Source organism: Carettochelys insculpta, chromosome 1 (genome assembly GCF_033958435.1).
Source record: "Carettochelys insculpta isolate YL-2023 chromosome 1, ASM3395843v1, whole genome shotgun sequence".
Lineage (NCBI taxonomy): Eukaryota > Metazoa > Chordata > Testudines > Carettochelyidae > Carettochelys > Carettochelys insculpta.
The window spans coordinates 347419506-347437561 of record NC_134137.1 but is presented as its reverse complement, the minus strand read 5'-3'; positions in this window follow the sequence as shown (position 1 = coordinate 347437561).

The following is an 18056-nucleotide window of genomic DNA, read 5'->3' as shown; positions in this document are numbered from 1 at the left end:
TATATATCTAATAGACCAAATTAGAATTAACAGACACTTTTACTTATCAACTTGTAGGATACAGGGTTATAGACTACACCTGAATAAAATCAATTGACAATGTACACAGAAATAAATGAAACATTTAACTGGCATGTGCAAAGCCATCAGTTCTCCCACCCCAGAGTGTACATGCTTTAGGTATCAAAATTACAGTTACTTGCTTTTGTTGGCGCCTGCCTGTTGTCCCCCACTGGGTCACAGACAGCTTGGTGGGGTTCTGTGAGTCAGTCCAGGCAAGGCAACAAGCTTGACCAGCCCCTCTGACCTGGAGCTGGCCTCTGCAGCACTTCCATAGACAATAGATCCTTTACAGGGTCTCTCTTTAGCAGGCTGTAGCTCCCCAAAGCAGTTCCTGACTGGGAGAAACCTCCATGCCTGCCTTGAAGTAGTCTGTTACATTAGCCTTAACTCTCCAGCAACAGGGAGACGACCATCTTCCTCCCACAGCCTAGCCAAAAAAACCACTTTCCTTCCCTTGTCTTCCCAAAGCCTCATGGGAGTTGCAGTCTCTGGAGCCAGATTGCCTCATATAGGATCTTCCTAATAATAGTTAGAGGCTTCTATATACAGAGGGGCCTACACAACAATTGGACCAGCGCTGAGCAGCAGATCTGCTGCTTCTACAAAGACCTGCAAGCCATGGAGCTTGCGACTGGGGAGCTTGCAAACAGGGTGGTTGCTAACAGGAGGGAGTTTTGAGAGGGGAGTTTAGAGGGAGCTAGTTACTTCTACAAGGGTAAGGGGCGGCAAGATGGCAATGGCGGTGGCGTTCCCAACTGCTGGCTGGAGCTGAGGGACCCTCCGCCCCCAGGGTGAAGAGTGGGCAGCGGGACACAGGTGGGCTTAGGGGAGTGTGGGGGGCGGGGGGCGAGACCGAGGGGCGTCGGTGGTGGGCATGTGGTTTGGAGGTGTGTTATGGCTGTGCGGATGGCGGTGCGCATGGAGGCTGGTGGTGGTGCGCCCGGCTCAGGTTGCCTGGGCTTTCAGGCCCAGTCCTGTGATCCCTGCACACGCGTCCCGCAGAAGCTTTGTGGGGCTCCGTGGACAGCCTCAGCCAGAAGAAGAGTTGGTAGCTTTGGCGGGGACCCAGGGCACGGCTGGGCTGCAAGATTGGCACCTTCCTGGAGGACGTGGGGCTACAGCAGCATGCAGCTGGGTGCAGAGAGGCTGGGGAAGGAGGGACCTGGGGGCAATGAGAGCTGATGGGGGGGCAGTGTGGTGAGGTGGGGGGACATGGGAGTGGATGGGGTGCGAGAGGGCTGGGAGGGGGGATCTGGAGGTGATGGTAGCTGATGGGAGGCAGAGGGGTGGGGAGGGGGGTCCTGGGGAGGGGAGGAGGTCGTTAGGCCACAGGGAGCTATGGGGACATGTGGTGCCAGGGAGGCGCAAGAGGTAGTGGGATCGTTACCCACATTCTCCATGCCCCACTGCCTTGTGGGTTACCCTGGGAAGGAGCAAAGATAAGGGAGTAAACCCTGACAGCAAATCCGGAGGGGAGTCCTAAGGTGGTTCTGTGCCAACTTCTGGCACTGAACCGGGAACTCCTGCAGCTGAGCTGGTACCAGACGTAGAGGTTATCCTGTCCTTTGGACTATATTAGTAAAGCCAAGAGGGCAACACTGGTGTCTGGGCAGCCCAGGGTCCCAAAAAAATTGCCCAGACTCGCTCTTGGACAGGTACTCCAGCATCTTTTAACAGTATTGAACCAACACAGGAGGTAACATATACCGGTTATAAACTCTTGCTCGACTGGCGTAGAGAACGAGCGCCAGGGGTTGCCTTCGATGGTGGGAGAGATTGTCGCATCTCACTGGACAGTAACCACCTGCCTCAAGCTAGGCAGCCCCCAGACAGAAGGGTACTGTCCCGCCACAGTTCACCTGCCTCACTGGGTGCGTGAGGCTTAAGGTTCCCAAACCTGACAAGTGACTGAAATTTGAGCACCAGGCAAACCAATAAGAAAATCGACAATAAAAAGAAACCATTAAAGTTTTAAGCTTGCTTGCTGGAATGTGCGGACCATGCTGACCGGTTTGACTGAAGATCTTCAGGACATCAACGACACCCGAAAGACCACTGTCATCAGTGAGGAACTGAAGAGGCTCCAAGTTGATATTGCTGCACTGCAAGAGATGCGACTCACAGATTCAGGATCTCTAAAGGAAAAGTACTACACCTTTTTCTGGCAGGGTAAAGCCCAAGATGAACCCAGGGAGCATGGTGTTGGCTTTGTCATCAGAAACACGCTTCTACAAATGGTGGAATTAGTCATGGGCGGATCAGAAAGACTTCTTCAGGTCATACTTCAAAATTGCACCGGTCCTCTCCACCTGATCAATGCTTACACTCCAACCCTGTACGCCACACCAAAAGTAAAAGGCAAGTTCTATGACGTGCTTAGCTCTGCCATAGCGCAAATACCGGCTCACGAACAACTGTACATTTTGGGTGACTTCAATGCGAGAGTTGGAGCCCATCGTGACTCATGGCCTTCCTGCTTAGGCCACTTTGGTGTGGGAAAAATGAATGAAAATGGATAGCGTCTTCTCGAACTTTGCACGTGCCACAATCTGTGCATCACAAACACATTTTTCCAAACCAAGCCACAGCACACAGTATCATGGAGACACCCACACTCGAAACACTGGCATCAACTAGACGTGGTCATCTCTAGACGCGATAACCTCAAAAACATCCTTCTGACACACAGCTAGCACAGTGCTGACTGCGATACAGATCACTCCTGAGTTTGCTCCAAACTCAAGGTGAGACCCAAGAAGCTGTACCACTCTAAACCTACTAGAAGGCCCTGCATTGATGCCATAAAGACAGCAAACTCAGAGAGATCCGAAAAGTTCAGAGTGACCCTCAAGGAGAATCTGCGCAGCAGCCCTGGGGGTGCCGATGTGACATCCAGATGGCAGCATCCGAGGGATACAATTTACAACACGGCCTTGTTGGTGTTTGGAAGAAGAACTAGAAACACAAATGAGTGGTTTGAAGCTAACTCTGATGAGATGATTCCAGCCATCGAAAAGAAGCATGCTGCACTCCTGGAGTACAAATGCTCACTGAGCCAGAGTACCCTGCAAGCGCTCAGAGCAGCAAGAAAAACAGTACAGCAGACAGCCAGGCGCTGTGCCAACAACTACTGGCTCGAGCTATGCAGCAGCATCCAGACCAGTGCTGACTCTGGTCATCTCAGGGTAACTTACGAGGGCATCAAGAATGCATTACGACCCACCCAGAACAAGATGGCATCTCTGAAATCCAAATCTGGTGAAGTCATCGCTGACAAAGCCAAACAGATGGAGCACTGGGTCGAGCACGACTCCAAGCTGTACTCACGCGAGAATATTGTGGTTGATACAGCCCTCGATGCTGTCAAGCTCCAACCAATAATGGATGACCTGGATCAGGAACCAACTGTGGATGAACTGAAGAAAGCCATCGACAGCATTGCAGTAGGAAAGGCCCCAGGCCAGGATGGCATACCACCAGAGGTAATCAAGTGTGCCACGGACACCCTCCTGGAAACCCTACATGAGCTAGTGTGCCTGTGCTGGAGAGAGGGAGAGGTTCCACGGGATATGCATGACACTAACATTGTAACCTTGTATAAGAACAAAGGAGACAGAAGCGACTGCAACAATTACCGTGGAATCTTCCTCCTAAGCATCATTGGTAAACTGTTCACTCATGTCATCCTTGGCAGACTCCAGAAGATTGCTGAGAGGGTGTATCCTGAATCACAGTGCGGATTCAGTGCAGAGAGATCTACCGTTGACATTTTCTGCAGGAGAAATGCAGGGAGCAGAGGAAGCCACTCTATATTGCCTTCATTGACCTGACCAAGGCCTTCGACTTGGTCAGCAGGGATGGACTGTTCAAACTGCTCCACAAGATAGGTTGTCCGCCACAGTTACTCAAGATGATCCAGTCTTTCCACGAAGACATGAAAAGAACCATCCAATATGACGGCACATTATCAGATGTTTTCGGCATCAGGAGTAGCGTCAAACAAGGATGCGTCCTTGCTCCAACATTGTTCGGGATCTTCTTCACACTCCTCCTGAAGCACGCCTTTGGATCTTCAACAGAGGGCATCTTTTTGCACACAAGATCTGATGGAAAACTTTTTAATCTTGCAAGGCTGAAAGCTAAATCTAAGGTGCGGGAAGTACTCATCAGAGATGCTGTTCGCAGACGATGCTGCTGTAGTATCATACACAGAAGACCAGCTTCAGAAGCTGCTGGATCGGTTCTCCAAAGCATGCAAGGACTTCGGGCTTTCCATCAGCCTAAAGAAGACAAACGTACTCTGTCAGGATGTTGCTGAACCTCCATCAATCAGCATTGACAACTATACGTTAGAGGTCGTCTATGAGTTCATTTACCTCGGGTCCACCATCACTGACACCCTGTCGTTGGACACTGAGCTAAATAGGAGGATCGCAAAAGCAGCCACAACTCTGTCCAGACTCAGCAAGAGAGCGTGGAATAACATCAAGTTGTACACCCACACCAAAATGCAAGTCTACAGAGCCTGCATCCTCAGCACCCTCCTTTATGGCAGCGAGTCTTGGACCCTCTATGCCCACCAGGAAAAGAGGCTGAACATCTCCCACTTGCCCTGCCTCAGGCACATCCTTGGAATATCGTGGAAGGACAGAGTGTCCAACACCGCCGTCCTTGAGCAAGCTGGAATCCCAACCATGCACACCCTTCTCAAGCAGTGGCTGCTCCGCTGGCTTGGCCACGTCCACAGGATGAATGATGGAAGGATCCCAAAAGACATCCTGTATGGTGAACTAGCCTCTGGAAAAAGACCTCCTGGACGCCCCCAATTGTGCTACAAAGATGTTTGCAAGAGGGACCTCAGGGAGGTAGACATCGAGCCGGACAGCTGGGAGGAGCTGGCAGACGATCACAGCATATGGCGGCAGGAACTACACAAGGGTCTTCAGAAGGGTGAGATGAGGATCAGACAGCCAGCAGAGGAGAAGCGAGCCCACAGAAAGCACAGTAAGGACCTGCCAAACACCCATTACACATGCAACAGATGCAGCAAGGACAGTCACATTCACGTGGGCCTTGACAGTCACAGTCGACGCTGCCAATGATGATTCCAAATGGAACTACGAAGGGCACAATCCATAGTCTACATCGACTGAAGGATGCCTCCTACTACTGCAAGCCATCCTCAGCAGACCCCCACCACAGCCCCCAAAAGCACAGTGGATAATTCTGTGCAGCCTGAGTCACAGGCCCCAAGTTGACCAGTGAGGAGAGGAAGGTGGACATGTGTGATGGACAAGGGATCTAGAGCTCAATGCCCATTTTTGGCTCCACCGCACTCCAGACTGTCCCAACAGTTGAGCGTGGACAAGCCTGAGGCAGGGAAAGGAACCTCTGGTACGTTCACAGTTCACTTTGGAATTACATGGACAGGATCCCCACAGCAACAGCACACATCTGTTGATATGCTGTCACTTAAACTAGAAACAGTAGTGAAACAAGTAAGGGTGATACAATAGCCATCTGCTTCTCATTCTCCTCCAGAGTTAGAGGAAGCAACCCAGAGTAGTTTGCTACTGTACACCAAGATGTCCTGTAAATATTCCAGTGTAAATATTCCTCCTCTTCCTGGAGGAGTTCTGCTGTCCTCCACTGGAGGTTTCTGGGAGGACAGCCCTGTTTCTTCTACTGCAACAAGACAATTGCCTATGCCACTCAGGCTATGTCTACACGTGCACTCCATCGAAATAGCTTATTTCAATGTAGCGACATCGAAATAGGCTATTTCGATGAATAACATCTACACGTCCTCCAGGGCTGGCAACGTCGACATTCAACTTCGACGTTGGGCAGCACCACATTGAAATAGGCGCTGCGAGGGAATGTCTACACGCCAAAGTAGCACACATCGAAATAGGGATGCCAGGCACAGCTGCAGACAGGGTCACAGGGTGAACTCAACAACAAGCTGCTCCCTTAAAGGGCCCCTCCCAGACACAGTTGCACTAAACAACACAAGATCCACAGAGCCGACAACTGGTTGCAGACCCTGTGCATGCAGCATGGATCCCCAGCTGCAGCAGCAGCCAGAAGCCCTGGGCTAAGGGCTGCTGCACACGGTGACCATAGAGCCCTGCAGGGGCTGGAGAGAGAGCGTCTCTCAACCCCTCAGCTGATGGCTGCCATGGCGGACCCCGCTATTTCGATGTTGCAGGACGCGGATCGTCTACACGTGCCCTACTTCGACGTTCAACTTCGAAGTAGGGCGCTATTCCCATCCCCTCATGGGGTTAGCGACTTCGACGTCTCGCCGCCTAAAGTCGATTTCAACTTTGAAATAGCGCCCAACACATGTAGCCATGACGGGCGCTATTTTGAAGTTGGCGCCGCTACTTCGAAGTAGCGTGCACGTGTAGACGTGGCCTCAGTGATGACATCAGCAGGCACTATTGCAGCATAAAGACTAGTAGGGTGCTGCCATACTTTCAGCCTTCTGTTGCCATCAGAAGTAAGAGCTCAGCTAAAATAACCACCACCCAGGGAAACGCAATCAGGATCCAGTCCCATTGCCTTATATATGCTGTTCCCCATGCTTTTCCCCAAATCCCCCTATTCTGAGGACCATATTCCCCATGGCTGATACTTTGAATGGTGCCAGCCTCTCTCAGCCCCAAGAAGAAGGGAGAATGCAGTGCTCACAACTTTTGGGGAGCAAGATACTGTATTTCTGTTTCTTTAGTTTTCATTTTCATTGTGAATACACTGATAATGTACCTCTGTCTGTTGTATGGGCAGCTGCTGCCATTGTGGCCATAAGGGTCTGCCCTCCACTCCCACAAAATACCTGAGCCAAGTAAGGAGGAGAAACATAAAGACCCAGGATGCCAAGTTCCAGAAGACCCTGCAAGCCAGTGCTGCATCAGAGAATGGCCTGGAGGATTACCTTAGCAGACAGCCTGGTCAAGGAGAGAGTGGAAAAAGGAAAGGCATAGGAAACTGAGGGACACGTGGCAGGAGATGCTTGGGTTTCTCAAATGGCAAACTCTTGTGAGTTTGGTCGATTCTGGCAGACTTACGGGTACAACAATCCTGTGCTAATCTCTCTCTGCAACCCACAGAGAACTCTATGACCATGGCCACACTAGCCCCTCCTTTCGGACAGGGCACTTTGGAATATGCTAATGAGGCACTCCAGCAATATGCAGCACCTCATTAGCATAATGACAGTTTCAAAATGCACGCCGCCTGTGTAGCTGGGGGCCTTTCGCAACGACTCCCCTGATTTCAAAAGCCCCTTCTTCCCAAAACTGGATGGGAAGAAGAGGCTTTTGAAATCGGGGGTGGGGGGGTTCGTTTCACAAGGCCCCCAGCTACATGGCAGCATGCGTTTTGAAATCGGAAATTTCAAAGCACGCACAGCCGCCATTGTGCTAATGAGGCACTGCATATTCACCTCATTAGCATATTCCAAAGTGGCTTATTACCATAACCCTTCCAAAATGAGGGGTTAGTGTGGCCACAGCCTGTATCAGAACCTCCTTAGACACCTGCCCCCCCCTCACGTTCCACATGGCATGAGTGGTCTGTTAGCCACTCGTACCACTCCACCTGGATGATATTAAAGGAAATCACAGGATTGGCTACACTGTCCTGGGAAAGCGCAGTGGCTGTATATGCCCTTGACATGGAAATGAGTGTTCTTTCCCCCTTCAGAAGTTCTGTTCACTTAGTTTATTAAGACGTATTTGAATTGTCTGGTTCACGCTGCAGAATAAAATTCTAGGTTTTGGAACAAAAGTCATGTTTGTTAGTTCACAACACAAGCTGTGTGGTGCTGAGGAAGTCTGAAACCTGCCATTTCCTGTAACTTCACTTTATCACAGAACCCTTAACATCATTCACAGACTACATTAATAGGTCCATTGACAATGCAATATTCCTAATGTAATGAAGTAGCACTCTCTTCTCGTGAGCGCTTGCTTGGCTGAATGCGTGCGTCTGCTTCTTCTCTCTGCCTTGCGCTGATTCTTCAGTAACTCGGCCCCCCAGCTAAGCCACACACAGTCCATGTGAGACAACAAATAGATAAACCTCTAGCAGGCTGCATTCCAGTGTCCATCCCAGTATCCACGAGTTGATCAGTGTCTTCTTATAGAGATTCCTGGGCTTAGTCTTAAAGTGATCCTGCAGCTTCTCCTAGCCCAGCCTTCAAACTGTCCCTAGATGTTCAAACAGTCCCAGCCATTCTGATGTGGGGCCGTGCCCCAAGGGCTCCCTCCACAGCATAGGTGCTGACTCTGTTGATGCTCCAGGCCTGAAACACTCACAGAAATGAAAATAGTGGTTGCTCAGCACCCACAGGAAGATCAGCTGTTAGCAACCGGTCAGCTACTGCACGGAGCCCCCTTCAGCTGTTTGCAGGCACTGCAGTCAATCAGCAATTTTGGCACCAAGCCCCATGTCATCTGTTTCGTGGGCAGCCTGTACAGATCCTTTCCCAGTATGTAATGGCAGCAGTTTCTAGGCTGCCTCTGACTGTAGGCAGCTGAGTCTTTTTTCCATGGCAGAGGGAACCAAGCTCGGGTCATCAGGGACACAGGCAGTTTCTTGACTGGCTGCAGAGGTCTGGGGCAGAGGGGAGACAGCCTGGGTGGGTCAGCAGCTTCTCAGATGGCCACAGGGAGCTGAGGAGAGATGCAAGGGCAGCTAAGCAGATTCAGTGTTTGTCACCCCTGTTTCGCATGAATACTGCAAAACTCCAGCTTCCCTCGGCCCTGAGAGACCCGTTCTGAACCTCCCAAGCCAGTTCACTCACACACTGTATTCCCATGGGCACTCTGGGCTTTGGTCTAGCTCATCAGGAACCACACGGCATTAAAGCAAGGAACACAAGTTCCTTTGCAAAGCTCAAATGCACACATACACATGCACCATGTGTGCATGCACACACACACACACACACACACACACACGTGTACTTTAACCAGGCAACACTAGAGCGAGAGCTTGGCAAAACAAAGTTTCTGAATATAGTCCCCCTTAGAGTGTTTTAACCCCCAATTCAAGTCTCTGGGTTTGGTTCAAGTCATTAAGGGACACCCCACCCCACCCCATCCATTAAGGGACACCCCATCCCTGCCTTCATTCTTTCAGCTGAGATTTCTAGTACTGCAATGACGTAGCTCCACTTGCTTAAAGTGCATGTCACTTTAAGAAGCAGTGATAAATGCCATTAAACAGAGGAATTCATATTTTGATGCAGGCTTCTCCCCAAACTCTCAGAATGCTTGATCTTGGCGCGTCATCAATACACTGCCTTTTAGTATTTGTTTGTGTTTATAATATTTCATACCCTATTAAGTAATTAAGTTATGTACCAATAAAACAAATATAAAATCTAATTAATAACATGCTGTAGGAGCACACTTTGAGTGTATCTCATAGAGACACTTAAAAGAAAAAAATGTAACCCTGAACACGACAACGTATAGCTCTTCAAGCTTGGCTGGGGTTGAGGGGAGGCAAGCTGGTGGGTGGGCAGCTGCTCAAATAAGGGGAAGGGGCAGGACCTAGGCAAAGGAAGCAAAGCAGGGATGAGAGGAAGTGGAAAGGGGAGGCCGTGGGGACGGATCCTCAAGAGCCTGGGTAGGGCACCCACTGACAAAACCAAAAGTCAGCACCTATGCTTCACAGAGACACTTCCTCCCTTCTTGACCTTTCTGGGCCCAGCTCTCCAGCTGGCTCACTGAATAGTTCAGTTCCACTTCTGGAAGTGTATCAGTTCAATCTTCAAGCCACTTTTGAAGTGGCTAATGGGAGGTATCCAGGTCTACCCACTATTCTCAAGTCCCAGCATAGGGACTGTATAGGTAGCAGCTGTCCCTCCCCCACATCCCTTTAACTAAACTTCATCACAGCTGTGATTCCCTGGATCAATTCCCCATAGAGGCAGCATGTTATCCACCTATACCTCAGGGCCTTGTAATGGTTGGCTACATCTACATTGTGTTACTTTGAGGTAACAGCTGTTATTTCAAAATAACTTTGCTAGCGTCTGCATGCACACATGCTACTTTGAAATAAATTTGAAATAGTGGATGCATTTTTTTGAAATCGGTAAACCTCACTGTTGTAGAAATAACATCTATTTTGAAATACCTATTTCAAATAGGTGGTATTAAATCGTGAAATAGTGCTATTTTGAAATAAGCTATAATGGCATCCAATAGCACTATTTTGAAAGAACACTATAGGCCCAGAAATGCTATTTTGAAATAGCTGGGTGCATTTTTTGAGGGGGAGGGGTAGCTCAGCAGATTGAGTATTGGCCTGCTCAATCCAGGATTGTGAGTTCAATCCTTCAGGGGGCCATTTAGGGATCTGGGGGGGAAAAAAAAGGGGGGTGGTGCTTGGTGCTGCTAAGAGGGCAGGCAATTGGACTCTATGACCTCCCAAGGCCCCGTCCGGCTCTATGAGATATGTATTTCCATGCACTAAATATCATAGGTGTGTTATTTAGAAATGAGATATTTCAAATTAGCTGGTTTGAAATACCTTCTTTTGAAACACTTCTGTAGTGTAGCTGTAGCCTTTGAGTCGCAGTAGCCATCCAGGAGCTCCTTCTTGTTCCCCTTATCTCTATCCAAGGTCCTTCAACCATCCAGGAACACCAGCTTTACTCCTGCAGCTCCTTTTACATGCACCTGCAGCCCCCTCTGAGTGCATCCCAAGCAACCTCTGAAGGCTAGAGGGGTAAGCTGTTATAGGACAATGAAATCCCTGGAAGGGGCCTTCAGAGGATCCCTTCTAACCTGCATACGCAGCAATTGCTATAAGATGCATACTGGCTTGCAAAAGAGCAAGGTCAGGTAGAGCAAAATACAGCAACTCACACTACTCTGTTCTTTTGACGTGTCACTCAGCCACATAGTGCTGCATTGAGTACTTCTAATAGCTCTTGTATCTGGCCCATCAAATTCATCAGACAAACATCCTACCTTCACCCTCCACAGGAATGGAAACATTTCCCCCTTTGCATCACAGATATTACAGGGGATAAAGCAAGCAACGATAACCATTGAGATTTTTTCTCATTGAGCTCCATTCTTCTATGTGAACAACATCAAGCAGCCCTTCAACTAACCAAAGGGACATTCAGCAGTCATTCTGCATCTGCTGAGCCTATGACTGAAGCACTCCTTCGTGCTGTCAAGGTAGCTGTTTTACAGTTTCATGAGCCACAGGATTAAGGTTAGGCATTTCAACATTCCCAACAGTAGTCCACCAGTCTGGAAAGAAAGTCAGTTTTCTTTCAGTTTTCTGCCCATATTATGAAACTTCCCTGGCCAGCCCATCGTAGGGTCAGTGAAGTGTCCCTGTGATCCACCAGCACTTGCATTACTTTAGAAAAAGAGTCCTTTCAGTTGGCGTACTCTACAGCAAGGCAGTATGGTGCCAAAATAAGGATATACTTGCCATCTATCACCCCACCACAGTTTGGGAACACCACTTCCGAAAACCATCCATTATGGGCTGCATATTGCACAGAGTCACAGTAAGAGGAGACAACTGTTGACTCTGCACACTTGCATGATGGTTGCCACTGTGGTGGATTTCTATCTCCCAGTTGCCAACAATCAGTCAAGAATCCATCCAGCATTGCAAGTTTCCAGCTATTGCCACTTGGTTTGCAACTGTCAATGCAGCTCTCCCTCTGGTGCCCCTGTGCTAGAGGGCTGGGGTCAGTTCATCACACAGACGCAGAAGTACACCCTTGTGTATCTGGAAGTTCTGCAGCCCGCTGTTGGTCATCCCAAACCTGTATGACAGTGCAGTCTCTCCTGTCAGAACTTGTTACTCAGGCTCAGCAGGGCTGTCCCGACTGATAGCGAAATACTTGGCTGTGTACGGCCACACAAAACTTTGAACGCTACATTGCATCAAATGTCATGGTGCCCTAGGCAGCTGCATGCTACAGATTGGTTCTGGCTGCAGCAGCCAGCCCTGTTCCCCAGCTGGCCCCTCCATGGCCTCAGCCCCATCCCTGAGCCAGGCCCTTCCCCAGCCTCCCCCCGCCCACAGGTTGCACCCAGCCACTGCTCACCAAGCAACAACAAGCAGCATGAGCACAGGCCGGAGGACTCAGGAATAGCAGGGAATGGCTGAACAGACAATTGGAAATTTCCCATCGGAAGGGGAAACTGACACTTCTCTTTAGCCAGATGCCCAGCCACCCAGCCAGCACTCATCCTGAGTCTTGCAGCCCACACTTGTACCACTCACTGCCCTTTGTGCTTCCTGCCTACTCCCCAGAGGCTATTAGGTGTGTCTCCTCCTTTGCCCTGCTCCTGCCCCCTGCAGCTCCTGCCCTCCCCAGCTCTCCTTCTGAGGGGCCTTCTCTCAGGTGCTCCAGCGGTACAGGGCCCCAGCATTGGAAGGGACAGCCCTGAGGCCCAGACTTAAAAATACCCCACAATCTCCAGCTGCTCCAAACAATCTTGACAAGGCTCTTTTCATGCCCCTGATCAGCCTAGCATCTAAGGAATCATCTTGTTCCCCATGGCCCTTCTTGCAGCTTCACAAATACAGCAGGATTATGTGCCCTGTGCAAGGCTGATAACAATAGTGCTAAGTTGTGTGAGTGTCATGATCCTGTGATAAGGATGCAAGGTGTGAGAGAGCACATAAGGAATTTCTAAATCCAAAGAATAGAGTAAAGCCAGGAGAGATTATCATGATCATCTAGTCTGACCTCCTGCATAACACAAATGATAGAATTACACATATCAATATTTGCATTGAGCCTAACGATTTACAGGTAAAGTAGACAGTCTCTTTTGGAAAGACATCTAGAATTGATTTAAAGACTTCAAGCTCTGGAGAATTACTTGCTAAAGTAATGCATGTAGTGTAGTTGTAGGTATGTCTGTTCCAGGACATTAGAGAGACAAGGTGGGTCAGGTAATGTCTGTTACTTGACCAACTTCTGTTGGTGACAACCATGCACACCCTCCTCAGTCAGCGGCAGCTCTGCTGGCTTGGCCACATCCACAGGATGAATGATGGAAGGATTCCAAAAGACATCCTGTATGGTGAGCTAGCCTCTGGCAAAAGACCTCCTGGACACCCCCAATTGCGCGACAAAAATGTTTGCAAGATGGACCTCAGGGAGGTAGACATCGACCCAGACAGCTGGGAGGAGCTGGCAGACGATCTCAGCAGATGGAGGCAGGAACTATACAAGGGCCTTCAGAAGGGTGAGATGAGGATCAGACAGCTAGCAGAGGAGAAGCGAGCCCACAGAAAGCACAGCAAGGACCTGCCAGACACCCACTACACATGCAACAGATGCAGCAAGGACTGTCACTCTTGTGTGGGCCTTCACAGTCACAGTCGACGCTGCAAATGATGACCCCAAATGGAACTACGAAGGGTGCGATCCATAGTCTACGTAGACTGAGAGATGCCTACTAAACTCTGTTGGTGAAAGAAAACATTCAAGCCACACAGTGCTCCCCTTCAGGTCTGGGAAAGGCACTCCCAGTGTCACAGCAAACTCCACAGTGGAGCAGATTGTTTAGCATCCCATGGTAGCAAGTGTTCTAAGGAACCATTCGAGGTAGAGTGGCCCATTAATACGTCTGCAGTCATAGGACAAAAGCATGGAGCTGGGAGGTTATAACTTGTTATAATAAACTATAAATCCAATGAAGTAATAGCAGACCAGTTCCCACAGGGCACCTAACTCTCATTTGTTTGTTGTTTGACTATAAAACGTGGCAGGATCTTGGTGGATTTGCTTGCACTGAAACATAGCCGTAGGAACAATATTTAAATGGAGCTAAATATCCATTTGTTCATAAAAAATCCTTGTCAGAAGATGCAATTTGCGTAAGCGCTAATGCAGACAGACCTCAGGCATCAACTTTCTGAATATCATGCCCAGCATATTCTAATCCATAAACTTGTATCTGGCCACGCAAAGGATATGAGAACGGTATGTTTCTTGGGGCAGGGGGAGGGGGAGAAATACTGGAAATGTTAACAGGATTTTTTAAGGTGATGATAGCAAAAGTATTGTGATTTTGATTAAATTCATTCAGTAATCAGAGATAATGCAAGTTTAGACAAGTTTTTATTTTCTGAGGTTTTAATCAAGGGAAGGAAAAAAGGAATGAAAATTGAGATTCTGGAGTTCCTGTATATGGCAGACATAGGTGCTGGCATTGTGAATGCCCTGGATTTGTGGGGCCCAAGGGGAATTAGCAGGTGCCTAGCCGCAACCACAAGCCGAGCTCCCCTCTCAGTCACCCTTTCCCCAGCACCTCCTGCTTGTCTGCAACCCAGTTGATCTCTCATTCTCCCTTCCTCCCTATGCCTGCTGGTGCCACAAAACAACTGTTTCATAGCGTCCAGAGGCTCCAGGAGGGAAGGAGAGGAGGGAGATGTGAAACCCTTGGGGAAGGGGACTCAAAGAGGGGGCAGAGGCTTGGGGAAAGGGGTGCAGTGGATGCCAGGCCTGGGGTGAAGGGGGGAACTGAGCAACCCCCAGCTAGAGCAGAGGTTGCCACTTATGATGACAGACACTGCAATCGCATGCAATATCTTCAGGAACCTTACTGTATTAACTCTATGAATGGTTAATGTAGGAATGAGTTCTACTCCATGGGGGAAGTATGCCATAGCTCCTATAGGAACTACAAATAGTGAGAGGTGATTTGCTGTGACTAACATCTCTAGAGAGCAGCCATTCTCCAGTGTAGTTTGCATACACCTGGTCAAGCTGCATTTTCCAAAGAGCTGGAGATAAAAGAAAGGGGTTTATTTTTTTTTATATAAAAGGATGAGCTTGAACTGACTTAAGGCTTTTTGAGCTCCTTGCATCTATTGTTATGAGGCATGGTTATGCCCTAAATCAATGAACTGTCTTCTGCATTATTTACCATCCACCAATTTCTGTGTCATCTGCAAAATTTGTCTGTGATAATTTTGTTTATTCTGCCACTCTGCAGACAAAAATGTTAAATAACAAAGGGCCAAGAAGTGATCCATGTGCGACTCCATTGGAAACACAATGAGTCAATGATGCCTCTGCTTTTAGAGCTACAAGTTCAGATCTGTTAGCCAATTTGTAATCTATTTAATATACGTTATGTTGATTTTATATTGGTCCATTTTTTCAATCAAAATGTTGTGTGAGACCAAGTGAGACCATAGAGAAAGCAAACTACATTACATCAGCACTATGAGCTTTATCAACCAAACCTGTAATCTCATCAGCAAAAGATAGCAAATTAGATTGTGAGGATCTGTTTTCCATGAACCCATGTGGATTTGAATTAATTACTTTCTTCTAATTCTTTATTAATCAACTCCCCTATTAGCTGCTCCATTATCTTGCCTGGGATCTATGTCAGGCTGATAGGCTTATAATTCCCTGGGTCATTCCTTTTACCCTTTTAAAAATTGGTACAACATTACCAGCAACATGCAGTAACCAGAAGTGAACAGTATATTCCAGACAGGGAAGTGTATAGTGACATTTTTCATCATTATTTTCTACCCCTTTTTACACATCAAGATTGTGTTTGAATTTTTTATCTCCAGCACAAATACCTGCATATGCATATTTTAAATAAGGTTGCCAAGAAATTGTCACGTTTGTAGTTTCACTTGTGAATCCATTTTCTATTAACATTTTTGCCAGTGAACCCTATTGGGTACAAATGCTGGCAGATATTTTTTTAAAGCAGCATGTGCATGGATGGAGGTTTAGTTGTGGATGGTTTGCTCACACCAATAACGAGTTACTTCATTCGACTACAGTGGAACCTGCTTGTTCCAACGTGAATGAGTAGCTCACTATCTAGCCCTCACTGAACCACACTTCACAGAAGCAAATCTGCATTGTTCCCTCAGTTCTAATAACCACTGAAATTTGCAGGGTGGCAGGATAAATTAAAGTAGCAATGGTACACAGAGCCACACCATCTGCTACTTCATTCTTTGATGTGCGAAACTACCTGCTAATTTGAGGGGAAAAAAGGCTGCTAATGGCTTCATGGCCAACCTTTGAGAGGGAGCCAGGAGTTACTGTAATGCAAATAAAAATATTACTTTAAATGATACAGGATGTGAAATATTAGAAAACATCCTGGAATGAAAATTACTTATTCAAAATATAATCTTGGTTGTAGAAATAATCCATTCCACATAAGAAAATTCATCAGCATGAGAGGTTTTGAATCTTACTATGTAGCAACACAGGACCTAGGAATAGAAAGGAGTTCCTGAGTCACATAGTCCCCTGTTATCATAGGCAATGCCATCATATAATACCCAGGTACAAATTTAGCATATGTAATCCTTCTGTTCTTTTTGTGTAACTATCTACCTGTTTTCCTACAGAAGTATACTACCTGAAAATCAATGTTACGTCAAAGAGCATCTTCAATTTCTGATCATAACTTACACTGGAAAATATGTTTTCCTCACTTTACAAACATCTGAGCCATTTCAAAAGATTATTACATTTTCTGAAAATATTCATTCTCTCCAAGTCTTTCACAGGTGTATTAACCACTCCTTTTCACTGTTAACAAGTATCTCAAGGCAGGCATTGAACAGCATATTAATTAACCAGTTCAGGATGAGAACTGGCTCCCAAATATTGACAGTGAAAAACATTGCTCAGATAAATATATTAAATATTGCACAAGGTGGACCTTTGTGCTACAGTGTGGCTGCAGCATGTCATGAATCTGGAAATCCTCCTTGTGTGTGTGTAGTGTTGAAGTTTCAAGTCATGAGGAACAGTAACAATTACTTCAGAGAGGAAAGGAGGGTGATTTGAATGTAAGTCTCCCTCAGCTTGGGTGTATGCTCTTGCCATGGACCTACTAGATATGAGGGAAACTGCACCTCTTCCTTTAGAAAAGTCTGGTGTGGTTCAGGTGCCTAAATCCAGGAAAGGGTTCATGGCTATGAATCCCCGTTTGAAGGAACCACGTCTCTCACCTCAGGATTTTGTCACCCAACTACCTTGGAGAAGTTTAGGCCATATCTCTTTTCTTCGCATGGCTTACGGAGTAGTTTAGATAGTTCCCTGTTGAGTTGGTTGGCTTTTGTGAGTCCCTCTTTTAGGCACCTTCCTCTTCCCAGGAACTGTTGATGGAGCCTGGGTGCCTAATTCAGAGCAGTGCCACAAGGCACCTGAAAGTTAGGTGGTGAAACACTCTTGTAAATCTAGCCTGTGCTCCATCAAGTGACACTGCTGTACCCTCAGACTCACCACGTGTGAAGTAACTCCCTTAAAAGGTCTGTCTTGGGAATAGTTCCCAGGGTACATACTTGACACAGTATACCATGCTCTGGTAACACCAGCAAAGCATATATACACTGCAGAAAACTTACAGGAAGGTGGAGCTTCCAGCACAGATCCATAAATTTTAGGCTAGGGCCACTTCTTCCCCAGAAGCACCACCTATATGAAACTTATTATACATTATTTTCTCCAGTCATTCACCTGTCCTGAGCAGTAACCCAAAAATTTCACAGAAATCTTCCTATGTGTACTCTGGGAGGCAAGTCCGATTCTGTAATATATAATGGCCTTATGAAGGTGTATAAGAAACTTATTATCACAGGAACTAGGAGTCACATAAAATCTCTCTCCTTGTACAGCCATTCAGTATAGTCTCCCCAGATTTCTGTTAGATACGACCCCTATCTATTTAACATGTCTCACACATGAAAGGTTAATGAGTCTCTTGGATAATATGTTCTAATGAACTGTTTTTCCCCTCTGCCCAGAAGGCACAAAATAAATTCTTCAAAACATGAAAAAAAAAAACATACCTTGAAACTGAAAAGGAAGGAGAGCACAGAACTTAGAGGCACTGGAGATCTCAATGGAATATGGAAACACTACAATATGCAAATTCATCTGCTGTGATTTAAATCGCATATTAGCACAGTAGGCATGCAATGGATCAAAA